This window comes from Callithrix jacchus, chromosome 6 (genome assembly GCF_049354715.1).
Source record: "Callithrix jacchus isolate 240 chromosome 6, calJac240_pri, whole genome shotgun sequence".
NCBI classification, from domain to species: Eukaryota; Metazoa; Chordata; class Mammalia; order Primates; family Cebidae; genus Callithrix; species Callithrix jacchus.
The window spans coordinates 79,012,449-79,038,508 of record NC_133507.1 but is presented as its reverse complement, the minus strand read 5'-3'; the positions used below and the strand labels follow the sequence as shown (position 1 = coordinate 79,038,508).

The following is a 26,060-nucleotide window of genomic DNA, read 5'->3' as shown; positions in this document are numbered from 1 at the left end:
GCTGGGATCCAAGCAACCCACTGTGGCAGCCTAAATAGCAGCGATAAGACTGATGGTGCTCTTCTGCCCGGGAATCTCTGGTCTGGCTTCCCTCTTGAGTCCGCAACAAGCGGCTCTGACTTCCCGGAGCTCCAAACTCCGGTCAGTAGGGGAAGCAGTCCCGTTGGCTCTGCATGAAGAGCTGCTGCGCCGAGACGCCGGCAAAACCGCTGCGGCGGCCACAAGAGTCGCGCTGGCGACCCGTGGGGCTCCTCCACTGGGAATCGGCTAATCGGTGAGTGACGAAAATTCGTCTGAAGATGTGGCGTCGTCTCGTTCCCTGAGCTTTCACTGGGAGCTACAATCCTGAGCTGTTAGTGGTCGGCCATCTTGGATCGATCTCTCAACTGTAAATTCTTACAGCCAACTAATCTTTGACAAAGCAAACAAAAACATAAAGTGGGGAAAGGACACCCTATTGAACAAATGGTGCTGGGATAACTGGCAAGCCACATGTAGGAGAATGAAACTGGATCCTCATCTCTTACCTTATACAAAAATCAACTCAAGATGGATCAAGGACTTAAATTGAAGACCTGAAACTATGAAAATTATAGGGCTGGGCCTGGTGGCTAATACCTATAATCCCAGCACTTTGGGAGACTGAGGCGGACCGATCACCTGAGGTCAGGAGTTCAAGACGAGCCTGGCCAACATAGTGAAACCTTGTCTCTACTAAAAATACAAAATTAGCTGGGCATGGTGGTCCCAACTACTCAGGAGGCTGAGGCAGGAGAATTGCTTGAACTTGGGAGGCATAGGTTGTGGTTAGCCAAGATTGCACCACTGCACTTTAGCCTGGGAACAGAGTGCGACACTGTCTCAAAGAAAAAAAGAATTCTAGAAGATAACATTGGAAAAACCCTTCTAGACATTGGCTTAGGCAAGGATTTCATGACCAAGAAAACAAAAGCAAATGTAGTAAAAACAAAGATAAATAGCTGAGACCCAATTAAGGTAAAAAAAAAATTGCATGGCAAAAGGAACAGTCAGCAGAGTAAGCAGAATAGGAGAAAATCTTCACAATCTATACATCCAACAAAGGACGAATATCCAGCATCTATGAAGAACTCAAACAAATTAGCAAGAAACAAAACCCCATCAAAAAGAAGCTAGGGACATGAATAGACAATTCTCAAATGAAGATAGACAAATGACCCATAAACATACAAAAAAATGCTCAACCTCACTAATGATCAGGGAAATGCAAATCAAAACCACAATGCAATACCACCTTACTCCTGCAACAATGGCCATAATTTAAAAATAAACAAATAATAGATGCTGGCATGGATGCAGTATAAAGGGAACTCTTCTACACTGCTGGTGGAAATATAAACTAGTGCAAGCACTATGGAAAACAGTGTGGAGACTCCTTGAAGAACTAAAAGTAGAACTACCATTTGATCCAGCAATCCCACTACTGGGTATCTACCCAGAGGAAAAGAAGTCATTATGCAAAAAAGATACGTGTACACACATTTATGGCGGCACCATCTGCAATTGCAAAAATGTGGAACTAACCCAAATGCCCATCAATCAATGAGTGGATAAAGAAACTGTGGTGTATATATACAATAGAATACTACTCATTCATAAAAAGAAATTAATGGCATTCGCAGCAACCTGGATGGGATTGGAGACTATTATTCTCTTATTTTGAGACAGAGTCTTGTTCTGTTGCCAGGCGCCAGGCTGGAGTGCAGTGGCACAATCTTGGCTCACTGCAACCTCCACCTCCCGGTTTCAAGCAATTCTCCTGCCTCAGCCTCCCAAGTAGCTGGAACTACAGGCGCATGCCACCACACCCAGCTAATTTTTGTATTTTTAGTAGGGACGGGGTTTCACCATGTTGGCCATGATGGTCTCGATCTCTTGACCTGGTGATCCGCCCACCTCGGCCTCTGAAAGTGCTGGGATTACAGGCTTGAGCCACTGTGCCCGGCCTGGAGACTATTATTCTAAGGGAAGTAACTCAGGAATGAAAAACCAAACATCATATGTTCTAACTCGTAAGTGGGAGCTAAGCTATGAGGATGCAAAGGCATCAGAATGACATAGCGGACTTTGGGAACTTAAGTGGAAGGTATGGGAAGGGGGTGAGGGATAAAAGAGAAGAAACTGGGTTCAGTGTATACTGCTCGGGAGATGGGTGCACCAAAATCTCACAAATCACCACTAAAGAACTTACTCATATAGCCAAATACCACCTGTTCCCCAAAATAGATGGAAATAATTTTTTAAAATCATTACTGTAGAGTAATAAATGAGCTGGGGGGAAAACTGCAGAATAATCAGATGATGACAACCCAACTAAGTAAGGTAAGGGCTAAGGAAGTGAAGAAAGAGTAAGTTGCAGAAATATTTAGGGAGTAGAATTAGTAGGACTTAGTAATCAATTGGAGCTTGTCAGGCTATGAGTTCTGTGAAGACATAGGATTGATTTCTTGTCATAATTATATCTTCCAGTTCAATGTATCCAGGTTTACGATTAATGAATGGATAAATGAATAAAAAAGGAAAAGTCCGAGGTTACCTCCAGTTTTTAGTGTGGACATCTGATGTTACTGATACTCTTACCACTGTGTGGGCATGAACAGAGGAGCAGGCTTGGAAAGAGAAAGATAAGTTCTATTTAGCAAATAGGGAATTTGTGGCATCTGCTGGATAGCCAAGTGGGTATGTTTGATATGCTTGGATTATGAGTCCAAAACTTGATAAAAAAAGGTTGCATACAAGTGTTAGTTAATATTCTGCAAAAGAACTTTAAAAATTAGAGAGACTCAATTTCACTGATTCTCGCAGGGAAAAAAAAATCAGTAAGACTATGTTGAAAGGCAAGAAAAATGACTCATGAACACACTCCCAGAGAATATGAATGTTAATGAGTAAATAGAGATAGAAGAGCCCTAAAAGAAGACTAAGAAATAACAAACAGGTAGGAAGAGAATTAGGTACCACCACCACTACAACTAGTAATAACACTAATTCTAATAGCAATAGTCACAACTGTAACAGCAACAGTAACAATGATGGTAGTTATGGTTAAGATGAATAACTATATGCCAGAGAAAACACCAAGGGCTTGGCAATTGTTATCTCATTTGCTCCTGAAAACCACCATGTAAAGTAGATTTTCTTATATTCACCTCACAGAGGAAAAGTCAGCGACAGTGAGTACATTGCCCCATGCTATACAACCAGTAAGTGGCAGAGCTGGGATTCCAAACTCTAAAATCCAAGTAATTACTATATTGTGATGTCATTTATTCTTTGGAGATGATGAATCCTAAGGCTCTTATTCTTCTTGCAAAAGAAGGTCATCTTATCAGATCTTACACTGAATACTGTGATGATGAAATGCACCTACTTAATATCTAGGTAAAATATCTATGTAAAATGGCATTTTAAAATAAATACATTTCCATTATTTTTGCTATAAATAATAAGTGTATCCCACAATACAGTGCTATTCCTTCAGCTTCAAATATATTTAATTATAGGTAAAATATATTTAATGCAAAAAACCCCCAACATATTATAGAAGTAGCATATATGGTTACAAGAACACAGAAGACCAGAGTAAATGGAGTTACATGGTTCTAAGAGGCTTACATTATTTATTTAGTAGTAAAACATTATTCTAGTTAGTGATAAGTTAAAGATGAATATTGTAATCTCTAGAATGCCCATTGAAAAAAATGCTAAACAGGTATAGCTAAAAATGACAATAGATGAGGTAGAATGGCATATTTTAAATTAATATATATTACCTAAAAGAAGGCAAGAAAACTGAAACAGAGAAACAAAGAACAAATAGAAAATAAATAATGAAATAGGACACTGACCAAAAATGGAAAACAACTAAACATCTGCTGTAACAGCTATCCATCGCTGCATCACAAATTACTCAAAAACTAAGTGATTGAAAACAACATTTATTATCTCAATTTCTGTGGGTAAAACATCTCAGCAAAAAGCAGCAGTATCTTCTCTCATAAGGTTCCAGTAAAGGTGCTGATTGGATTTGCAGATCATCTCAATGCTCTACCTGGAGAAGGATCTACTTCCAAGTTTGCTTACATGGTTGTTGGAAAGATTCAATTTTTCACAGACTGTTAGACTGATGCCTGAGTTCTCCACTGACAGGAGAGTTCTCCACTGGCTGGAGGTCTTCCTCAGTTCCTTGCCATGTGGACACAAGCAAGCAAGAAAACCACAGAGAAAAAGAGACATGGAAGTCAAATTTTTATATCCAAATCTTGGAAGTGACATGCATGACATTTGCCATATTCTACTTATTATAAGAGAGTCACTAGGTTGAACCCATCCTCAAAGGGAGGAGATTACACAGGGGCGGGAATACCAGAAGGTGAGGATCACTGGAAGCCATGACAGAGGCTGCCTACCACATCCATCAGTAAGAAAATGAATTTTAAAATTATAACATTTTCATACAATGGAATCAGTTTTTTTTAAGCCACCAATATCACAGCAATGAGCCTCAAAAATTTTACTCAATAACATTGAGCAAAATATGAATTCCCAAAACAGGCAAAATTAATCTGCAATGATGGAAATGAGAACATTGCTTAACTCTGAGGGTTTGAAAGATGTTTTCATTTGTAAAATACCACAGATTGAGTAATTTATAATAAACAGAAACTTATTGGCTCACAGTTCTGGAGGCTCAAAAGTCCAATATCAAGGTGCCAAAATCTGACAAGGACTTTCTTGCTGCATCATCACATGGCAGAAGGGCAAAAGAGGGAGAGAGTGCATGACAGCATCAACCCATTTGTGTTTTAATCACCTCTTAAAGGTTCCACTTCTTAATACTGTTACAAGGGCAAATACATTTCAACATGGGTTTTGGAGAGACCAAACATTCAAACCATAGAAAAACGTATTGCCTGGGAAGGAGCACAAGGAAAAGTTCTTAGGTGCTAGAAGTATTCTGTCTTGTTTTGTCTAAACTCATTGACCTGAACATGTAATGTCTGTGCAATTTATTGTATGTAAACACTATGCCCATAAATATAGTAATAAAGAAAAAGAAATATTTTTAAAGTAATCTGGCTTTATTTCTTACAAATAAAAGTAATGTCAACATTCTGAACTTTTTTGGTCAACACTAAATAAAACATATCAGTCTAATATCATCTTCTCCCAACCCAAGAATCCAGACATGGTGAAGGAATAAATGGGAAAGACACTGAATCACCAGAAATAAAACTATTAAAAATGGAATCAGTTTGCATGATATAATGTCTGACTAAAATATAGGAATGGAAGAAAGGCGTCCCATTTTTCACTAATAATAAAATAAACCTAAGATTACTCAACTACCAAGTATTACATAATGCTATTTTTCTCTAACCTTTTCTTATTAAAAAAAAAAAACAAAACAAAATTACATGGCACAAAGAAGCTCTTTGTAGAAAAGATTCCAAAAGCAGGATGAGAATTTTTATTCTCTAAATCTTAAAGGAATAATGGTTTATTCTTTTGTTTTTTTATTCTTAAAATTCTTAAATATTTATTCTTTAACCATTTTTCTTTTCTTCTTCCTTTTTCATTGCTCCTCTTTATCACTTTATCACATCAGAATTCTTGACTTTCTCAACATAAAATATTGTTTATTTAAATTTTTACTTAGTGGAAGAAAAACAAAATGAACAAACAAAAAGCAATAGAAGCGGTCTGTACAAAACAGAAGTTATAGTTTTTTCTCTCTTACATAGTATTCCAAGCATAAGGAGATGGCAGTTTCAGTGTCAAGAATCCAGAATCCAGATTTTCTATCTAGCTCTGTAGTATTATCTCCAGGATTACTATTCAGGGTTAATGGGTGCAGCAAAACACCATGACACATGTATACCTATGTAAAAAACCTGTACATTCCGCACATGTATCCCAGAACTTAAAGTAAATTTTTTATTTATTTATTTCTTTTTCTTTTTCTTTTTTTATAAAGATGGGGTTTCACCTTGTTGGCCAGGCTGGTCTCAAACTCCTCACCTCAGGTGATCTGGCCACCTTGGCCTCCCAAAGGGCTGAGATTACAGGTGTGAGCCATCACACTCAGCCAAAGTAAAATTTTTTAAAAAAGAAATTAGTCCATTAGACACACCTAGATTTGGCTGTGAAATCTACAACTTGGCAAGCCTTGTACACAGAGATATGGTCCTTAAGCAGGCAGTCTTATGTCCATGTGAAAATTCTTACTAAAGAAGAATAAAACATACAGTGGACAGTGCTGGCATGATTTTATTACTCCTTAAGAATATAGATACTCCCTAAGACTGATCCTTTGGAAGCAAACATCATTTATATTAGAATTCAGGAAGTTTTCAGGTCAGGTGTGATAGCTCAAACTTGTATCCCAGCACTTTGAGAGGCAGAGGTAAGCGGATCACTTGAAGCCATGGAGTTGGAGACCAGCTTGGGCAACATGGCAAAACTCCATCTCTACAAAAATTTGCCAGGCTGATGTCGTGTGCCTGTAGTCCCAGCTACTAGGGAAGCTTTGGTGGGAGGATCAGTTGATCCTGGGAAACAGAAGTTACAGTGAGCATAGATCATACTACTGCACTCCAGTCTGGGTGACAGAGTGAAACCCTGTCTTAAAAAAGAATTTGGACTGCCATTCAAATACAGCCAAGTAAAACACCTGTTCACCCTCACTGCCACCCAAAATCTCATTAAAATGATGGTAAAGAAAGAAAAATAGAAAACTTCAGAAATTAGGCCAGGCATGGTGGCTCATGCCTGGAGTCCCAGCACTTTGGGAGGCCGAGGCAGGCGGATCACCTGAGGTCAGCAGCTTGAGACCAGCCTGGCCAACAGGGTGAAACCCCGTCTCTACTAAAAATACAAAAATTAGCCAGGCAAGTGGCACATGCCTGTAATCCCAGCTACTCGGGAGTCTGAGACAGGAGAATTGTTTGAACCTGAAAGGTGGAGGTTGCAGTGAACCGAGATTGTGCCACTGCACTCCAACATGGACGACACAGCAGGACTCTGTCTCAAAAAAAAAAAAAGAAAAGAAAAAAGAGAGGAGATAATAGCCACGAAGAGATGTCAACAAAACAGACATATAATAATTGATTTCGCAGACTAGAGGAAGCTGAAACTAAATGATTGCAGTAGGGGTGGGGAATCCCCCTACTGCAATCCCTTGGCATACAGGGAATGCCAAGAAGCACGTAGAGTTGGCTGCCAAGTTCCTCAAAGGCCCAGAAATTAGAGCTGCAAGTTGTCTCTGAATGTGGGAAGCAGATAAGGCTAAAATCGGGCTGACTGGTTGATGGTTGCATAAGGTCAACCAGTACATCTCCTCTAACCTGCACAGTCAGGTAACTGATCTTCCTTCTGCAGAACGCTTGACATTATTTTCAGGGCAGATTAAATCAGAAAAATCTCTAGACTCTAGGATAGTAGTTTTGGAGGCATGATTGAGGTAATTTACTGGCAGCATAGAGATCAAGTACAAGTCTGAATTCTGAACAATGAGACTTACCAACCCCAGTACCCAGATAACTCCATCACCACCACCCTGAGATGAAAGTGGAGGATTCCTTTCTGGAGAGAGTTACCACCCCTAGAAAAGAAGGCCAACAGTTACTGCCCAAAACAAAAAACAGATTCCTGAACAATCACTGCTACAAACTCCCTACCTGTCAGGCCTCATACAGAACTTCCAGTTGTCAAGGATCATCTAACGTTTGATAAAAAGCCTCTTGCTTGGAAGAGCTAAATAAACAAATATGTGGGTGCACAATATTCAATTTAAAACCAAATGACTATGTTTTTAAAACTTATAATTTATATACTTACAAGGATAAGAGAATATATGTAGCATTTAAGAACAAAAGAGGCCGGTCGCAGTGGCTCACGCCTCTAATCCCAGCACTTTGGGAGGCCGAGGCGGGTGGATCATGAGGTCAAGGGATCGAGACCATCCTGGTTAATATGGTGAAACCCCGTCTCTACTAAAAATACAAAAAATTAGCTGGGCATAGTGGCGCCTGCCTGTAATCCCAGCTACTCAGGAGGCTGAGACAGGAGAATTGCTTGAACCCAGGAGGCGGAGGTTGCAGTGAGCCAAGATCGCGCCATTGCACTCCAGCCCGGGTAACAAGAGCGAAACTCCATCACAAAAAAAAAAAAAAAGAACAAGAAACTATTAAATTGGAGGTTGAAAGTATTGATGAAAGGGCCAGGCGCTGTGGCTTATGTCTGTAATCCCAGCAGTTTGGGAGGCCAAGGCAGGTGGATCCCTTGAGGCCAGGAGTTTGAGACAAGCCTGGCCAACATGGTGAATCCCCAGCTCTGCAAAAAATACGCAAATGAGCCGGGCATGGTGGTATGTGCCTGTAGTCTCAGCTGCTCAGGAGACTGAAGTGGGAGGCCTGCTTGAGCCCAGGATGTCAAGGCTGCAGTGAGCTGTGATCGTGCCACTGCATTCCATCCTGGGCCACAAAGTGAGATCTTGTCTCCAAAAAAAAAAAAGAAAGAAAAGAAAAAGAAAAAGGAAGAAAGAAAAGAAAGGAAGGGAGAGAGGGAGGGAGGGAGGGAGGGAGGGAGGGAGGGAAGAGATCCGAAAAGCTTCCAGAGAAAGAGAAACAAAAAAATAGGTCACATACAAAATATTAGAGACCATAAAGACCACAGTCTTTTTAATGAAATTGGATGTTGGAATAATACTTTTATAGTTTTCAGGAAAAATGATTAACAATATAGAACTGTATTCTCGTGCAAACTACTAATCAAGTGTGAATAAAGACATTTCGAGAGGTGAGTTCTTAAAAATTAACCTTCTATATCCCTTTCTCTGGAAACAACTGGTGAATGTACTCCACTAAAATGAGACAGATTGAGAAAAGAAAATACTTAAGATTCAGTAAACAGTCTTCAAAAGAAGAGGAAGACAGAGGGAATTCCCAGGAGGTCTTGAGAGCAACTATTCAAATTAGAAAAAAGGGATAAAGGGCTTTGGTAGGGATGTCTCCAAGAAAATTTGAACTGATAGTTTAGTTCATATGTTTTCAAATATTAAATGCAGTTTTATAATTCTGTGGACAGTTTGGGGCTGAATTAGGAACAGGTACATAGAAAACTAAGTAAATGGGAGGGAAAAGGCAATTATCACCTCCAGAGAAAAACAAAGACTTGTGCAAGAATGAATATTTAATCATAGTACACTCAGCTAAGAATACTGTTGGCATAGTCATAATAATATAAGCACTTGATAGTCTTTATATTTCGATAGAACCATATCTATCAGAATGGATGGGAGTAGGAAACTATAGAGATGACAGGCAGGAAATAAGAAAGCTAAATCCTTATCTTTTTTTGTTTGTTTGTTTGTTTGAGACGGAGTTTCGCTCTTGTTACCCAGGCTGGAGTGCAATGGCACGATCTCGGCTCACCGCAACCTCCGCCCCCTGGGTTCAGGCAATTCTCCTGCCTCAGCCTCCTGAGTAGCTGGGATTACAGGCACATGCCACCGTGCCCAGCTAATTTTTTTTAGTTTTTAGTAGAGACGGAGTTTCACCATGTTGACCAGGATGGTCTCGATATGCCGACCTCGTGATCCACCCACCTCGGCCTCCCAAAGTGCTGGGACTACAGGCTTGAGCCACCACACCCGGCCTCCTTATCTTTTATGATATACGAAATAGTAGAAAATGAATGTGTCTAAAATGAAAAACTAAGAAGTAGCACTATAAGCATATTATAATAGAAAGAGAGAAGCAAACATCTGAAGAAACTTCTGAAATAATTTAAAATGATTGACTCTGAAAGTGGGAATGAAGAGGCAGCAGTTAAGAAGTCTAGCCAAGTTACCATATTTTCAGTCTTCTAGAACTATCTGACTTTTTAAACTCTGATAAGTATAAAAATTAAATTTTAAAAAGCCAAATGTTGAAAAGGGTATTTTCTTTCTAAGAAGGAACATTTTTTAATATAAAGTTGACTTAAAGATATCTACTGTAATTTTTTAATTATTGATTTTTCTGTTAGATATTAAACAAAATTCCTCAGCTTCTTAGTGCCTGTTGTTTTTGTTCTTTAATTAAACTTTTAAATTCTGAAATAATTATAGATTCTCATGAAATTGAAAGAAATTGTTTGGAGTTCCTATACGCCCTTTACCTGGTTTCCTCAGTGGTAACACTGCACCACCAGGATCCCTGTCAGGCTGTTTTTCAGAGTGACTTCACCATTTGACATTCTCATCAGCAATGGATGAAGGTTCCAAATTCTCCATATTCTTGTCAGCATTTGTTATTATCTTATTTTTGATTTTATCAATCCTAGTGGGCATGAAGTACTTTTGATTTGCATTTCCCTGATGGCCAACCAATGCTGTTGAGTATCTTTTCATGCACGCATTGACCATTTGAATATCTTCTTTGTAGAAATGTTTATTCAGATCCTGTGCCAATTTTTCAATTAGGCTGTCAGTTTTTATTGAGTTATGAGTCCTTTATATATTCTGGATACTAGAACCTTATTAGATATATGGTTTGTAAGTTTTTTCTCCCATTCTAAGAACTGTCTTTTGCCTCTTTAGGGCACTGCCAAACTGTTTTTCAGAATTGACCAACCATCTGATACTCCCTCCAGCAATATATGAGTGATTCAAGTTTATCCACATTCTCATCTGCATTTGTCGTCGTCATTATTTTTAATTTTAGCCATTCTGATGGGTATGTAGTGACATCTCATCATGATTCTAATTTTGCATTTCTCTAATGGCTAATGATGTTGAATATCTTTTCATTGGCTATCTGTATACCTCTTTAGTGAGGTGTACAGTCTATGGGTTTTCCCCATTTTCTGATTGGATTGTTTGTTATTTTGCTGTTGCTTTTTGAGTATTCTTTATGTATCCTAGATAACAGCCCTTTGTTAAATACATGGATTTCAAAACTTTCTCCCAGTTTGTAGCTTATCTTTTTACCTTGTTAACAAGATTTCACAAAGCAAAAGTTTTAAAACTTTGGATGAGGTCCACCTTATTAATTTTTTCTCTTACAAATAGTCTTTTTGTTATCCAGTCTAAGTACCGTTTGCCTTGCCATAGACCCTTAATATTTTCTTCTTTTTTTCCCCAACTTCTATAATATTACATTTTACCTTTGAGTTCATAATCCATTTTGAGTTAATGTTTGAATAAGGTGTGACATTTAGGTCTTGACTCATTTTTTTTTTTTTTTTTTGCTTATGGATGCCTGATTCTTCCAGCATCATTTGTTGAATGTCTGTTCCTCCTGAAATGGAATCGCTGTTTCACCTGTGTCAAAAAGTAGTTAGGCATAACTGTGCGGGTCTATTTCTGGATTTTAAAATCTGTTCTACTGATCGGTGTCTATCCCTCTGCCAGTACACATCGTCTCCATTCCTATCACTGTACAGTATGCCCTAATATCAGGCAGAGTGATTCTTCTTTCTCTCTCCTTTTCAAGATTGTCTACCTATTTGAGAACTTGTGCCTTTCCATATCAATGTTAGTATAAACTTGTCTAGGTCTACAAACACCCTAATTTTTAAATTGATTAAAATGTAAATAATGGCTGGGCACAGTGGCTCCCACCTGTAATCCTAGCACTTTTGGAAGCTGAGGTAGGAGGAGTGCGCCACTGCCCTCCAGCCTGGGCAACAGAATAAAACCCTGTCTTTTAAATTAAAAAAAAAAAAAGTATCAAATTTTAAAGAACTATCTAGAGAATATAACTTCAGTAATTTGTTTTTTTAAATTGTTTTTGAGATATATAGTATAAGTCAGTTTAATGCACATGAGTAGACCATTGATGTACTTCTTGGCAAGTAACTTAAAAAGTTCAGTAAGTCATAAAGTATTTAAATTACTTCAGATAAGGCAATTAAGGCAAAAAGGAGGTGAAATCACCATTTGTTTTTAAACTTGTGCATATCATGGAAGTGTTTTACTATGAATATACAACTCAGTCAAACAATAAGAAAGATATAAGCAATCTACTAGATGAGTCAACAAATAGCATGAGCAGGTAATTTCACAACAAAGATATAAAGGAAGGTGCTCAAACTCTCTAGTAAGCATAGAAATGCAAATTAAAAACCACAGGAGACTATTTGATGGGGGAAGGATCTTTCAAAATGTTAAACATGCACAATTTTAACTTACAACTCTACTTCTAGGAATAATTTTCTATACCAAAATACTTATGTGCTTATTGGCACTTAATGGTATAACATGGGATATCCATGTTAGTATTGTTTATAATAGAGAAAAAAATGCAAACCACTTAAGTTCAGAAATACAGTACTCACCAAGTTAATTGTGGTTAAGCCATATTATATAATACTGTATAGTCTTTTAAAATATGAAGGGAGTTTCTTTCTTTCTTTCTTCCTTCCTTTCTTCCCTCCTTCCTTCCATCCTTTCTTCCTTCCTTTTTGTTTTTTTTTTTGTTTGTTTGACAGTCTCACTCTGTAGCCCAGGCTGGAGTGCAATGATGTGATCTGCAACTTCCACCTCCCCAGTTCAAGCCATTATCCCTGCCTCAGCCTCCCGAGTAGCTGGGATTACAGGCGCCCGCCACCATGCTGCACTAATTTTTGTATTTTTTTTTTTTTTAGTAGAGACGGGGTTTTGCCAAGTTGGCCAGTCTGGTCTCAAACTCCTGACCTCAGGTGATCCACCCACCTTGGCCTCCCAGAGTGCTCGGATTACAGGCATGAGCCACTGTGCCTGGTTGGGAGCCTTATGTGTATTAATATAAAAAGATCTCTAAAATATATAGGATAAATAAGAAAGCATGCCTCAAAGTAACATGTATAAAACTAAAAATATGTAAAAAGGGACATCTACAAATGTGTGTATAGATGTGTAGAAAGGAAAAATCATAGCCAGGTCTGGAAGGACACATAAATCTAACTGTTACCAGAGGCTATCTATGATGAGGGAATGAGACTGGGGGTAGACTGGGGAGAGTGAGTATTAGAAAACAGATGTTTTCAAGTTTTCTTTAAATATATCTGTGTTGTTTTAGAATTATTTTTACAATAAGATTGTTTCATTTATTTCTTTGGTACTTATAATATTTTAAAGGGTGTGTGTGTGTGTGGCGGATTAGATTGCTGTCAACATCAAGTAACTGTTACTATAACGCCATAAGTCAAAATGAACTCATTTGATTTAACTGAGTACACAGGAGTGATATAATATTGGTAGCCCAAAAATCAATTTAATTTCTCATTTAGTTTATTGAACTCTTTTAGATTGGTGCTATTTTTCAGGGATTTCTCCCAAGCATTACTAAACAACTCCCCTTAGCATTTTAGACAAAGCAAATCTGCTCCTCATTAGTGAGTCATTCCCTTTGGCTCTGGTAAAACAAACATGGGATTTCAGAGGCACAGAAGTGGGCCATTCACATCCTCTTAGATTGTAAGAAAAAAACTGTAAAAGTCCACCATTGTTTTCATAGGCAGGGAACACTGGCAATCCATTCCTAAAGGGGCAATCATTTTAAATTTATTTACTGAAGGCCTGTTGGATTTGTTTCTCTTCCATCCCAGCCTCCCAGCCTCTCAGCCTCCTGTGGCACCTGTAGATTTCTTTCCTGTGGTGGCAGTGTGTTTAGTCATGGCTTTTTATCTTAAAAGGGAAATTTATTAGAAGGCCATCAGGGCTGACTGACAATGAGTGACCAGATGAGCAGGCTTGAAAACTAAAAATAATCTCAGGGAGGACTGTGTGACCAGGTCAGACAATAGAAACCCAGGCAACTGTCCTCCAACAGGACAACAAGGCCTCTGCCTCTGTGATAGAGCTGGCCTCCATCTGTTCCCACGACCTTCCAACCCTTGAATGAAACAAGTGCAGGAGAGACTGTCCAATAGGATCATCCAAAGTCATATGTTCCCTGAATCTGCCAAGGCCAAGGTGGCTACTACCTCCTCCTTAGAACACATGCATTGGGAGATTTTTCAAAAGACAGAAGAAGGTGCTAAAACAAAATACCACGGTTACATGGTGGCCATGGCCAAGGGCAAAATTACCTGGCCCTAACAGGGACGTATTATTAAGTTGTTAACATGGTGCTCTAACAGTACTCAGAGTACAGTTGTTGAGTCACCCTTGCTTTTTTCATAAGAGTGCTCATTTCCATGTAAGAAGGATATATCTTACCAGTCACAACAAATCATCAAGTGGTCTTGTTTCATTTGCAATCAATAAACAGCCAAATATTGGGAAAAGGAGTGCTTTAAAGTATATAGAATGCAAAGAACTGGCTAGTATAGATTACTCTTTTCAGCTATGGGAAGTTATAATCAGCTTAAATAGGTAAAGATGGTGAATTTAACAAAAGCATCAATATTCTCTCCATCCTAAAATCCCATTAAAATGACACTAAAGGGTTATATTTTTTAAAAATATCTAATATAAAGGTTTTGGAAGCTAGAAAGCATATGTGAGAGGGGCAACTACCTTAGTAGAAAAGATAGTTAAATCCTATTTTAATAGTGAGGCATTCTAAGAACAGTAACTGGTTTATATCATAGAGAAAAAGAAAAAAGGCTCAGGAATTGATAGCGCCATATACTTAGAAAAGTAGAAAAAAATGTGAAGGTTGGTTGAAAGTCTGTTGTGGAATCATCATAATTCCCAGATCCATGTCCCAACCCTGATCAGCTAGGCCATCACCCTTCACCTTTCCCTATGGAAGAGTGGAGGGTCTCCTTCCTTGAAGGTAGTAAAATAGAGGGTCTCCGGACAGGGTAAATCAGTTATAATGGAGAATAAAGATGATGTACTAAAAACAGAATGATTAAGTGAATATTTGCAAATAAATGATAAGACCCTGGCCTTCTTCCCCCACACCACTCCTGCAACCTGACAGCCAGGACAAGTCCAAGGGTTCAGACCCTAAGATACTGACATTGAGGGTTTTTCAAAAATACAGCCCAGGCAGATCACCCTAGAATGAATATCATAGTCAACAAGACCCACCCGTGCACTCAGGACACCATTTCTTATTTCAGTCCCAATTCTTAAATACAAGCAAACACTCATGGGTTATCAGAATTGCAGAAACATTTAATATAAAAAATGGTGATGAAAACAAAAGAACAAAAGGAGCTTGGAGGAAACAGAGCCTAAGCAGGAAGAAGTAAATTTCAAAACTTCAAAAACCAACATAACCAATATCCTATATCCTTATATAGTCAAAAGAAGATATTACACTCATGAAAGAAAAATATCTACTTTTAAATGGCTTATTCAAGGAGCAGAAAACAGATCTTGGAAATAAAAAAAAAAGAGCGATGGCAGAAATGAAAAACTCAATAGAAGCACTGAAAGATAAAGTTAGGCAAATCTCTCAGAAAGTAAATTTAAAAAATGAAAAATATAAAAGTGTAAAGATCTGAAAAACTAGAGGGTAAAACTAGAAGTTCCAACATCTGTTATATAGTAATATGAATGCTAGAAACAGAAAACTTGGAAAAAAGAAAGGAAGAAATTAGTAGCAAAATCATCATGAAAAATTCCCAGTACTCAAGGACATATGCATTCAGATTTTAAGAACCCATTGTCCAACACAATGGTGGAAAAAGTTTTTCTAAAAGATACAACTTTGTGGCATTTCAGAACACCAGAGACAAAAAGATTTTTACAAGATTTTAGCATTGCAGAGACAGAAATTCAGGAATGAAAATATTGGACTTTTTAACAGCAACACTGGAAGTCAGAAGCAATAAGCAATGCCATTAAAATTCTGAGAGGGATTATTTCTAACTGAGAATTCTATATTCAGCCAAACTATCAATCAAGCTTATCAGCCAGGATCCTGGCAGAAAAGAGATGGAGCACTCTAGGAGGATAACAGAGGAGGCTTAATAAAGAGACTGGTTATAAAGATTTGGGCAGAACACCATTACCACTCCCAGACAGGAAGGGAGGAATGATCTATCAGCACCCAGATGGTAGCTATATGTAGGCAGCCACAAGGGCTCTGTGCTCTGGCAGGGATGCAGACAACTGCCTCAATCTGACAGGAAGGAAGGTCAGGAAATACACACCCCAACCTGACCCTCCTTCCTCCTCCCTCCAATCTCATGGCAGTGCCTTGCATCAGCCGTACACTCCAAAGGACAGATGGCAAGGGGCCCTGATGATGCTGTCTACAAATCTCAGCCTCCCAGGAAACCAAGCAGGGTGGAGAAGGTAGAAATAGTTATAAAGACTAAATTTGTTAAAATACGTAAAGCCTTTATAATAATGTCTGTCACCTTTTAAACACACAACATATCTTGGCTATTGTTTGTTTCATCATTGTTATTTTCATTAACAGGAAACTATTAGCATTCACATGAAATCAAACGTTGACAAACTTTCTAATCATTTTCTAAATCCTTCTCCTCTTTCTCTAAAAAGAGTTTTCAACTCAAATATATAAAATGTACTGTAAAATTTTATTACTGTAAAAAATAATTTTTGGCCAGGTGCAGTGGTTTTTGCCTGTAATCCCAGTACTTTCAGAGGCCAAGATGGGCAGATCACCTGAGGTCAGGAGTTCAAGACCAGCCTGGCCAACATGGTGAAACCCCGTCTCTACTAAAAATACAAAAAATTAGCCAGGTATGGTGGCATGCACCTGTAATCCCAGCTATTAGGGAGGCTGAGGCAGGAGAATCACTTGTACCTGGGAGGCAGAGGTTGCAGTGAGCTGTGATCGCGCCATTGCACTCCAGCCTAGACAACAAGAGTGAAACTCTGTCTCAAAAAAAAAATTTTTTTAAACCTATTTTCTGCTGACTCCCAGGGACTTTTCAAATTTTTTCCAGATTTATCAGAAAACACGTCATTTGGAATAAATTTTTATTGGACTTACTAGTATTGATGTGTAATTCAGAAGTAGTGTGACTGGGCGGAAATAACTCTTAAGAACTGGCTCAGCCCTACTATTTCCAGGAACATATTATAACTTTAATACTATTTTCTGATGAAATAACTTAATCCTATCACCACAGTATACTTTTTGCAAGATAAGTACACTACCATCACCCCAGAGTGCCGAATAGGAAGAAGTAATAGGTTAGGGTGAGAGAGACATATAACAATAGAATTGCACTGACCTCAAAATGTGATTAGTTTAAAACACAAATAGTTGTTACTATACAAATCATATTGTTCAATGTTTTATCTGAGAAGTAATAAAAGTGATGTAAGTTGTTAGCAAAGATTTTTAGAATTATGCTATCCAATGTTTGTTGAAGTGGAGGAGAAAAGGTACTCAACTAGAGGGCAAGTTGTCCTTATGTATTAAAAGTGCTTAAAACTGGGCTTGGTGTGGGGATTCATGCCTGTAATCCCAACACTTTGTGAGGCCAACGTAGAAGATCACTTAAGGCCAGGAGTTTGAGATCAGCTTGGGCAACATAGCAATGCTCGATCTCTACAAAAATAAAAGTAAAATGTGCTTAAAACATTTATTCATGTCACAGCCAATGCTGGGGAGACTGATATGCAAAAAGATATACTATGTATAGTAGAGATATGTCCTTTGTGCTATGGGAACACAGAGAAGGAAATGATTCAAGTGATTAATTGCTCAAGAGAAGCAGAGAACACTTCACAAAGGCAATGGTATTTGGATAGAACTTCGGAAAGGCAGTAAAAGTCCACTTGGCAGTAAAATTTCAGACACAATCCATTTGAGAAGTTCCCTGAAAGAGAAGGGACCAGCCAGTGCTCAGAGCACAGAGCACCCTCATGTCCTATGTGCACCTTTTTCTGATCTGCTGGGAGGGACAAAACCAAGAAAGGAAAGGAAGAGAGGAAATTCAACTTGGAAAATCCTAAATGCATCACTATCTCCTGGAGTGTTTTTCTGTTTCCTCAGGCAACCTGTGTGTATGTGCACATTTGTGTGTGTGTATGTGTGTGACAGAGACAGTGTTGAAAGTTATTTAGCTGCCAATTGATTTGCAATCCCACTGCCATTGACACTGCTCTTTTGGTGAGATAGAGAGAAATGAGGATAATGATAACTGAAATGGAAGACCTTTTTTTAAAAACGGATTTATGTTTTAGTCTAACTTGTGAATGAAACATTCCAAACCAGCTGTGGTGTACTCATAACTAATTTTCCAAAATTAAAATTATTATCTGTATTATGATAATCCAATTAAATACTTGAGGACTTCTTTGAGAAATGCACTATAAAGTCACAAGTGAATGAGTTTTCATTGAGTGCCTACTATGCATTATGTATCACAAGCCCTTCTAATAGATTAGCTCCCTTAAATCTAAGAGGAACACTGCAAAGGACATATGTACTCACATCTTACAGACAAGTAAACTGAAGTTAAGTGAGAAAGTAACATGCTCAAGGTCACAAAGGTAATTTACGTGAATTCAAATTTGTGTTCTTCCTAGTACCAGACTGTATCATTCTTGAAAATTACCATTCTGATGATGATTGTTATGTTCCTTAGGTTGCAGGTGCTAGCTTTAAAGCCACAACTGTAATTCAGTGAAATAACTGCTATATTTGTGGCATGGCTTTTCCAGAACAGGAGTGTTTTCAAAGAATACATTTGTTCATTTGCTCAATAAACCTTACCATGTGACAATGTTATGTCCCGGCCTCTTTTTTTTGTTTTTGAGATAGGGTCTCACTCCCATTGCTCAGGCTGGAGTGCAATAGTGAGGTCATGGCTCACTGTATCCTTGACTTTCCAGGCTCAGGTGGCCCTCCCTTCCCTTCCCCTCCCCTCCACCCCTCTACCTAGCCCAGTGAGTGTTGTTCCCTTCCCTGTGCCCAGTATTCTCATTGTTCATCACCCGCCTATGAGTGAAAATATGCGGTGTTTGGTTTTTTGTTCTTGTGTCAGTTTGCTGAGAATGATGGTTTCTAGATTCATCTATGTTTACAAAGGACACAAATTCATTGTTTTTTATGGCTGCATAGTACTCCATGGTGTATATGTGCCACATTTTCTTTGTCCAGTCTATCACAGATGGGCATTTGGGTTGGTTCCAGGTCTTTGCTATCGTAAACAGCACTACAATGAACACACATGTGGCATGTGTCTTTATAATAGAACGATTTATAATCCTTTAGGTATATACCCAGTAATGGGATTGCTGGATCAGATGGAATTTCCATTTCTAGATCCTTGAGGAATCGCCACACTGTCTTCCATAATAGTTGAACTAATTTACGCTCCCAGCAACAGTGTAAAAGTGTTCCTTTTTCTCCACATCCTCTCCAGCATCTGTTATCTCCAGATGTTTTAATGATCACCATTCTAACTGGCGTGAGATGGTATCTCAATGTGGTTTTGATTTGCACTTTTCTAATCACCAATGATGATGAGCATTTTTTCCATATGTTTGTTGGCCGCATAAATGTCTTCTTTTGAAAAGTGTCTGTTCATATCCTTCACCCACTTTTGAATGGGTTTGTTTGTTTTTTTCTTATAAATCTGCTTTAGTTCTTTGTAGATTCTGGATATTAGCCCTTTGTCAGATGAGTAGATTGCAAAAAAATTTTCCCATTCTGTTGGTTGCCAGTTCACTCTAATGATTGTTTCTTTTGCTGTGCAGAAGCTCTGGAGTTTAATTAGATCCCATTTGTCTATTTTGGTTTTTGTTGCCATTGCTTTTGGTGTCTTAGTCATGAAGTCCTTGCCTGTGCCTATGTCCTGAATGGTGTTGCCTAGGTTTTCTTCTAGGGTTTTTACAGTGTTAGTTCTTACGTTTAAATCTTTAATCCACCTGGAGTCAATTTTTGTATAAGGTGTAAGGAAAGGGTCCAGTTTCAGCTTCCTGCATATGGCTAGCCAGTTTTCCCAACACTATTTATTAAACAGGGAATCCTTTCCCCATTGCTTGTTTTTGTCTGGTTTGTCAAAGATCAGATGGTTGTAGATGCAAGGCATTGCTTCCAAGGCCTCTATTCTGTTCCATTGGTCTATATCTCTGTTTTGGTACCAGTACCATGCTGTTTTGATTACTGTAGCCTTGTAGTATAGTCTGAAGTCAGTAAGCATGATGCCTCCAGCTTTGTTCTTTTTGTTTAGGATTGTCTTGGCTATGCAGGCTCTTTTTTGGTTCCATATGAAGTTTAAAGTGGTTTTTTCCAGTTCTGTGAAGAAGGTCAATGGTAGCTTGATGGGGATAACATTGAATCTATAAATTACTTTGGGCAGTATGGCCATTTTCACAATATTGATTCTTCCTAACCATGAGCATGGAATATTTTTCCATCTGTTTGTGTCCTCTCTTATTTCCTTGATCAGTGGTACGTAGTTCTCCTTGAAGAGATCTTTTACATCCTTTGTTAGTTGTATTCCTAGGTATTTTATTCTCTTTGTAGTAATTATAAATCGGAGTTCGCTCATGATTTGGCTCTCTGTTAGTCTGTTATTGGTGTATAGGAATGCTTGTGATTTCTGCAAATTGATTTTGTATCCTGAGACTTTGTTGAAGTTGCTTATCAACTTAAGGAGGTTTTGGGCTGAGATGATGGGGTTTTCAAAACATATGATCATGTTGTCTGCAAATAGGGACAATTTGACTTCTTCTTTTTCTAACTGAATGCCCTTTATTTCTTTTTCTTGCCTAATTGCTCTGGCTGGAAGCTCCAATACTATATTGAAGAAGAGTGGTGAGAGAGGCATCCTTGTCTAGTGCCAGTTTTTAAAGGGAATGCTTCTAGCTTCTGCCCATTCAGGATGATATTGGCTGTGGGTTTGTCATAAATAGCTTTTATTATTTTGAGATACATTCCATTGATACCTAGTTTATTGAGAGTTTTTAGCATAAAGGGCTGCTGAATTTTGTTGAAGGCCTTCTCTGCATCTATTGAGATAATCGTGTGGTTTTTGTCTTTGGTTCTGTTTATGCGATGGTTGTGAGAGCGAGACTCTGTCTCAAAGAAAAAAATGACAAAGGGGAGATCACCACCAATTCCTCGGAAACACAAACCACATTCAGAGATTACTACAAACAGCTCTATGCTCATAAACCAGTAAATCAGGAAGAAATGGATAAATTCCTGGACACTTGCACACTCCCAAGACTAAGCCAGGAAGAAGTTGAAACCCTGAATAGACCAATAACAAGGTCTGAAGTTGAGACAGCAATTAATAGCCTACCAACCAAAAAAAGTTCAGATCCAGATGGGTTCACAGCCAAATTCTACCAGGCATACAAAGAAGAGCTGATACCATTCCTACTCATCATCTTTCTGTCCTCTTGCATTATGTGCTGGGATTACTCTTCTTTTTAATTTCCCAGTTGGTATTCAGTCTTCAATTGTATCCATTCTGCTCTTCAGGTCACCTGATGAATTTTTATTTCAATGATTATATTGCCATCATCATTCACTGGCTCTCTTTCGGAATATTCTGTTCTTGTTTCATGGTTGCAATCTGTTCTTACCTTTTGATATATAAAGTCAGCTTCCTTCTGTGTTAGTTCTGTCAGTTGATTTTGGTGCTTCTCTTTCATGATTTTGCTTTTCCTTAAAAGGTTGATGATGTTTGGTTTTCAGTTCCTATGTGTCTTTGGAATCAGAATTCTGCTTTGTTCAACAAAGTCTGCACCAGTTACTATGAAGGAGTAGAGTCAGCTGCCCTCTTGGGATGTGACAATAGCCCATCTACTGGAAATATCTGTTTCTCTTCCCTTCTGAGGTAAAATAGTCCTCCAGGACACTGCCCTTCCTCTGATTGCAGTACTCACCCACAGTTCCTCCCACAAGGAGGGAACAGTCCTGCTCTCTTCCTCTTGCCAGGACTGACCCAACTAACCATTCTGGATGCTTCCCCCATCACACTAATGATTGCTAGAGAGACCCCTCCTACTCCTTACATCCATTGCTGTGTCTTTAGAGCAATCCTAGAGCCACTCCCACCTTTAGTAGAAGTACTTTTCTGCTTATATATTTTCCTGTGCTCAGCTAATTCTGTTTCTCTTCGGAGTTTTTCAAAATAGCTCTTAAATAAATAAAACACATTTACTGTCCAAGGTATCAAACAAGTTCATGAATAAGAGGACTTCTGAAGAGTCTTGAGGCTTAAGTAAGGAAATAAACATGTTTTAGAAAGTTTCTTGGCCTTTAAAAGTTGTCCCTAGGCTTCAGGATAAAATTCAAACTCAGTTTTGCAAAGAAGATTTGGCTGGTGCTTCAGGCCTCTTCTCCTACCTCTTCTCTCCATCTCCTGCTATGCCCCTTTTCCCCAGCTATACTGAAGAACTTGCTGTTCTCCAAAGGAGTCATCTGTTTCCATTTCTGAACTTCTATAAATGTGTTTCCCTTCACTTGGAACATTTTGGCCCTGGCAAGACTATCTTATCAAGACACTAACACAGTTTAAGACAATTTTTTGTTTAAGGAATGCATTTATCCCTATTAGCTACCGTTTTATCCTAACATATGTAATATTATCTTCCTTTGCAAGGGTGCCACAGCAAAGATTAACGTGCCAGCCTCCCCAGTTGATTCTTAGGCTATCAGTATCTCTGAGCTTTGGCTGTGCAGTGACAGTGTATTAAATAGTCATAAAGGCTTTCATTTGGGCCTTCACCCCATTTTCCCTCTCCAGGAGATAGCATGTTGACTTTAGTAACGATTTGTGAACAGGAGTTAGCAGACCTGGGTCTTAGACCAGATTCTGATGGATATTACTTCGACTAGACAGTTTAATTTTTGTGGGCATCCATTTTTATGTCTGCAAGATGAGGATATCAGAAAGAGGCTCATGAAACTCTCTCCCAGGTCTCAAATTAGATAACAGATCAAATCAGTTTTGGCTTTTTTTACATCTCTAGATTAATTTTAGTTACTCAGTAACTACATTGTCATTTAAAATACTCAAATGATACTGATTAAATAAATGTCCCCCCATGAGTACTGGAATTCTTTCCTCTCATTCTTCTTCTTTTTTTTTTTTTGAGATTGAGTTTTGCTCTTGTTGTCCAGTTGGAGTGCAACGGAATGATCTCGGCTCACTGCAACCTCCACCTCCCGAGTTCAAGCAATTCTCCTGCCTCAACCTCCCAAGTAGCTAGGATTATAGGTGCGTGCCACCACACCTGGCTAGATTTTTGTATTTTTAGTAGATATGGGTTTCAGCATGTTAGCCAGGATGGTCTCGATCTTCCGACCTCGTGATCCAACTGCCTCAGCCTCCCAAAGTGCTGGGATACAGGCGTGAGCCACCACATCCGGCCCCTTCCTTCTCATTCTTTACATTGCTGCACAGTATGCTAAATTAGCTAAGAAGAACTAAAACAAAGGTCCCCCATACATGCAGACATTCAGAAGTCCCCTTGAGATGGGGGTAGAGAATGGTGACAGAACGCTTTAACTTGATGCCACAGGAAATCTGAAAACTGCAACCCAAAGCTATGTGAGCATCAGCTATGGACAAAGGCCTCTCTGGAAAGGATATCGAGGTGGACATGAAGGGTGCTGACTCCCATGAGGTCCAGGGCAAGGTTGCACCCTAAAGTGGGCTCAAAAAGAGCATTAAATCCTTGAGAGAATTCAAGAATCTCACTGCAGAGTGAGTATGTTAGCCCATTCTCATGCTGCTAGGAAGACATATCCAAGACTGGGTAATTTATAAAGAAAAGAAGTTTAATTGACTCATGGTTTTCCATGGCTAGAGAGGCCTCAGGAAACTTACAACCAAGATGAAAGTCAAAACAGGCACATCTTACAGGGCAGCAGGTGAGAGAAGTGAGTGCTGAGGGAAAGAGAATGAGTGCCCCTTATAAAACCACCATATTTTGTGAGAACTCACTCACTATCATGAGAACACCAGCTTGGGGGTAACAGCCCCCATGATTCGATTACCTATCACAACACATGGGTGTTCGGTAGAAAGTCCCGCCATCTTTCCCCCAGGTTTCTTGCCCCCACCCTCCCCTCAGGCTTCCTGCTGCCCTGAGAAAAGCCCACCAAGCCTGCTCTGTTCTGCCCAGCAACAGCAAGCAGCCAACCATTCCAGCAGTAAAGCCCGCCAAGCCTCAGCCTATCCTGAACCGACACATAACCCTCTGAGCCACCTCAGCAGTCTGCCTAGAGACGGACAGCCTATCCTAAGCTCCCACAACACTCTGCCAGCCCTGTGTCCATGCCCCGTCCACCCCCCTATAAGACCCTCCTACCCCAGTTACGGGGTCGCAGCCAGCCCCGATCTCCTTCCTTTCCTGGCCTGCCCGCTGGTCCCAATAAACCTGACCTCGGCTTCAAACTCTCGAGCTGTTTACTTGGGATCGGGTACCGGGCAGGGGTCTACAGGAGGGGTCGCACATATTGGTGCCGACACCCGGGAGCGAGGGTCGCTAGCCCCCTAGCGACCCCCTCCCTCCAGCGACCTTTCCAGCCCTCCTCCAATTCGGCCTCAGCACTCCGGACCAGGTAAGTCCTGTTTCTTACCTTCTCCTTCTGTGGTGCGTGTGGCAAAGACGCTTCCTCCCAGTCCCACTCCACGGATCCCTCGCCAAGCGCCGGCCGGCCCGAGCAGGATCCCCCAACCAGGCTCCAGGAGCCTTGGGTCGGCAGACAAGGGACGCCTTCTCTGACCCACCCAACCCAAAACCATTAAATAGGAACGATCAGACAGGGGACGCCTTCTCTGGTCCTTCCTATCCACCTTCCTCTGGGGAAGCTGGTGGGTTGGAGGGACGCCTCCCCCCCCACACCACCCCAGCCCACTCGGATACTGTTCCGAGCTCGGATACTGTTCCGAGACTGCCCTCCGCTGGCAGGAATCCTTTGCCGCACACACCATGGGGAATGTGGAGTCCAAAATTCCTACAAACACCCCACTCGGTTGTTTACTTCTTAACTTTACCTGCTTGGGCTACTCCCAAACCCTTAAGCGAAAGAAGCTTATCTTCCTCTCCCAGGTGGCCTGGCCCCAGTACCAGCTAGATAACAAGTCGCATTGGCCTCCCACCGGCACTTTCGATTTCAATGTGCTCCCCGACCTAGATAACTTCTGCCGCCGGGCCGGCAAAGACAGGGAAGTGCCTTATGTTCAGGCTTTTTGGGACCTGCGCTCCCATCCAGACCTCTGCTCTTCTTGCTCCACTCACCAAGTCCTTTTAGCCCGAACTCTCCCACCGCAGACTCCTACCTCCCCAACCAAGCCACCTCCCTATACTCTACAAGAAGAGATGCCTGACCATTTGTCTTCCCCCTTTGTTCCCACTCCGGAAGTCCCTGACCCATCTAACCCCCCTCCCTCTGTATCTCCTCCTGCTGTATCTCCTCCCTCCTCTCCGCCTACACCTTCAGCCACTCCCCCGACCGCTCCTCCTCCCATCTGCCCTCCTCCCTCCTCCCCTGTGGTGGCCCATACCCGTACCAAGACTTCAGTACCTCCCTCTGTCATAGCACCCCTACGGGAAGTAGCCGGGGTAGAGGGCCTTGTCCGAGTCCATGTCCCTTTTTCTCTCCAAGACCTAGCTCAAATTGAACGCCGCCTTGGGTCCTTCTCGGCAGACCCCTCCACCTACATTAAGGAGTTTCAGTATCTCACCCAGGCCTATAGTCTTACCTGGCACGATATCCGGGTCATCTGTACATCGACCCTCTCTGCCGAAGAGCATGAGCGCATCCTAGCGGCAGCCAGGCATCAAGCAGATAGAGATCATGCCATAAACCCAAACCAAGTCCCAGTAGGCACGGAAGTTATTCCCACCACAGATCCCCAATGGGTATATCAGGATGGAGCTGGCTCCCACATCCCAGCTCGAGACCGCATGCTTCAGTACCTGTTGCGTGGGTTAGAAGCTGTATCCAACAAAGTCGTTAACTATGATAAACTAAGAGAAATTACACAGAAGCCAGATGAGAACCCGGCCCTTTTTCTCAACCGCCTTCAGGAAGCCCTTGTCTGTTATACCCGACTAGACCCAGCCTCCCAAAATGGTGCTACTGTCCTAGCTTCCCACTTCATTTCCCAATCCGCCCCTGACATCCAGAAAAAACTTAAAA

General features: G+C 40.3%; 1 protein-coding gene across 7 annotated transcripts in view; it reads right to left on the bottom strand.

Moving 5' to 3' along the window:
• NMI (N-myc and STAT interactor) overlaps window positions 1-26,060 on the bottom strand; it is a 120,825-nt gene that overhangs the window by 44,694 nt on the left and 50,071 nt on the right. For 2 of the 7 annotated variants that reach the window (XM_078327801.1, XM_078327803.1), the window contains one exon: window positions 7,562-7,642. The exons of 2 other annotated variants lie outside the window; for them this stretch is intronic. The gene's annotated coding sequence lies outside the window, so the exon portion shown is untranslated. Of the gene's footprint in view, window positions 1-3,188; window positions 3,250-7,561; window positions 7,643-24,494; window positions 24,732-26,060 lie in introns of those variants that run through there. 3 more of the 7 variants (XM_078327804.1, XM_078327805.1, XM_078327802.1) reach the window with 3 other exon arrangements.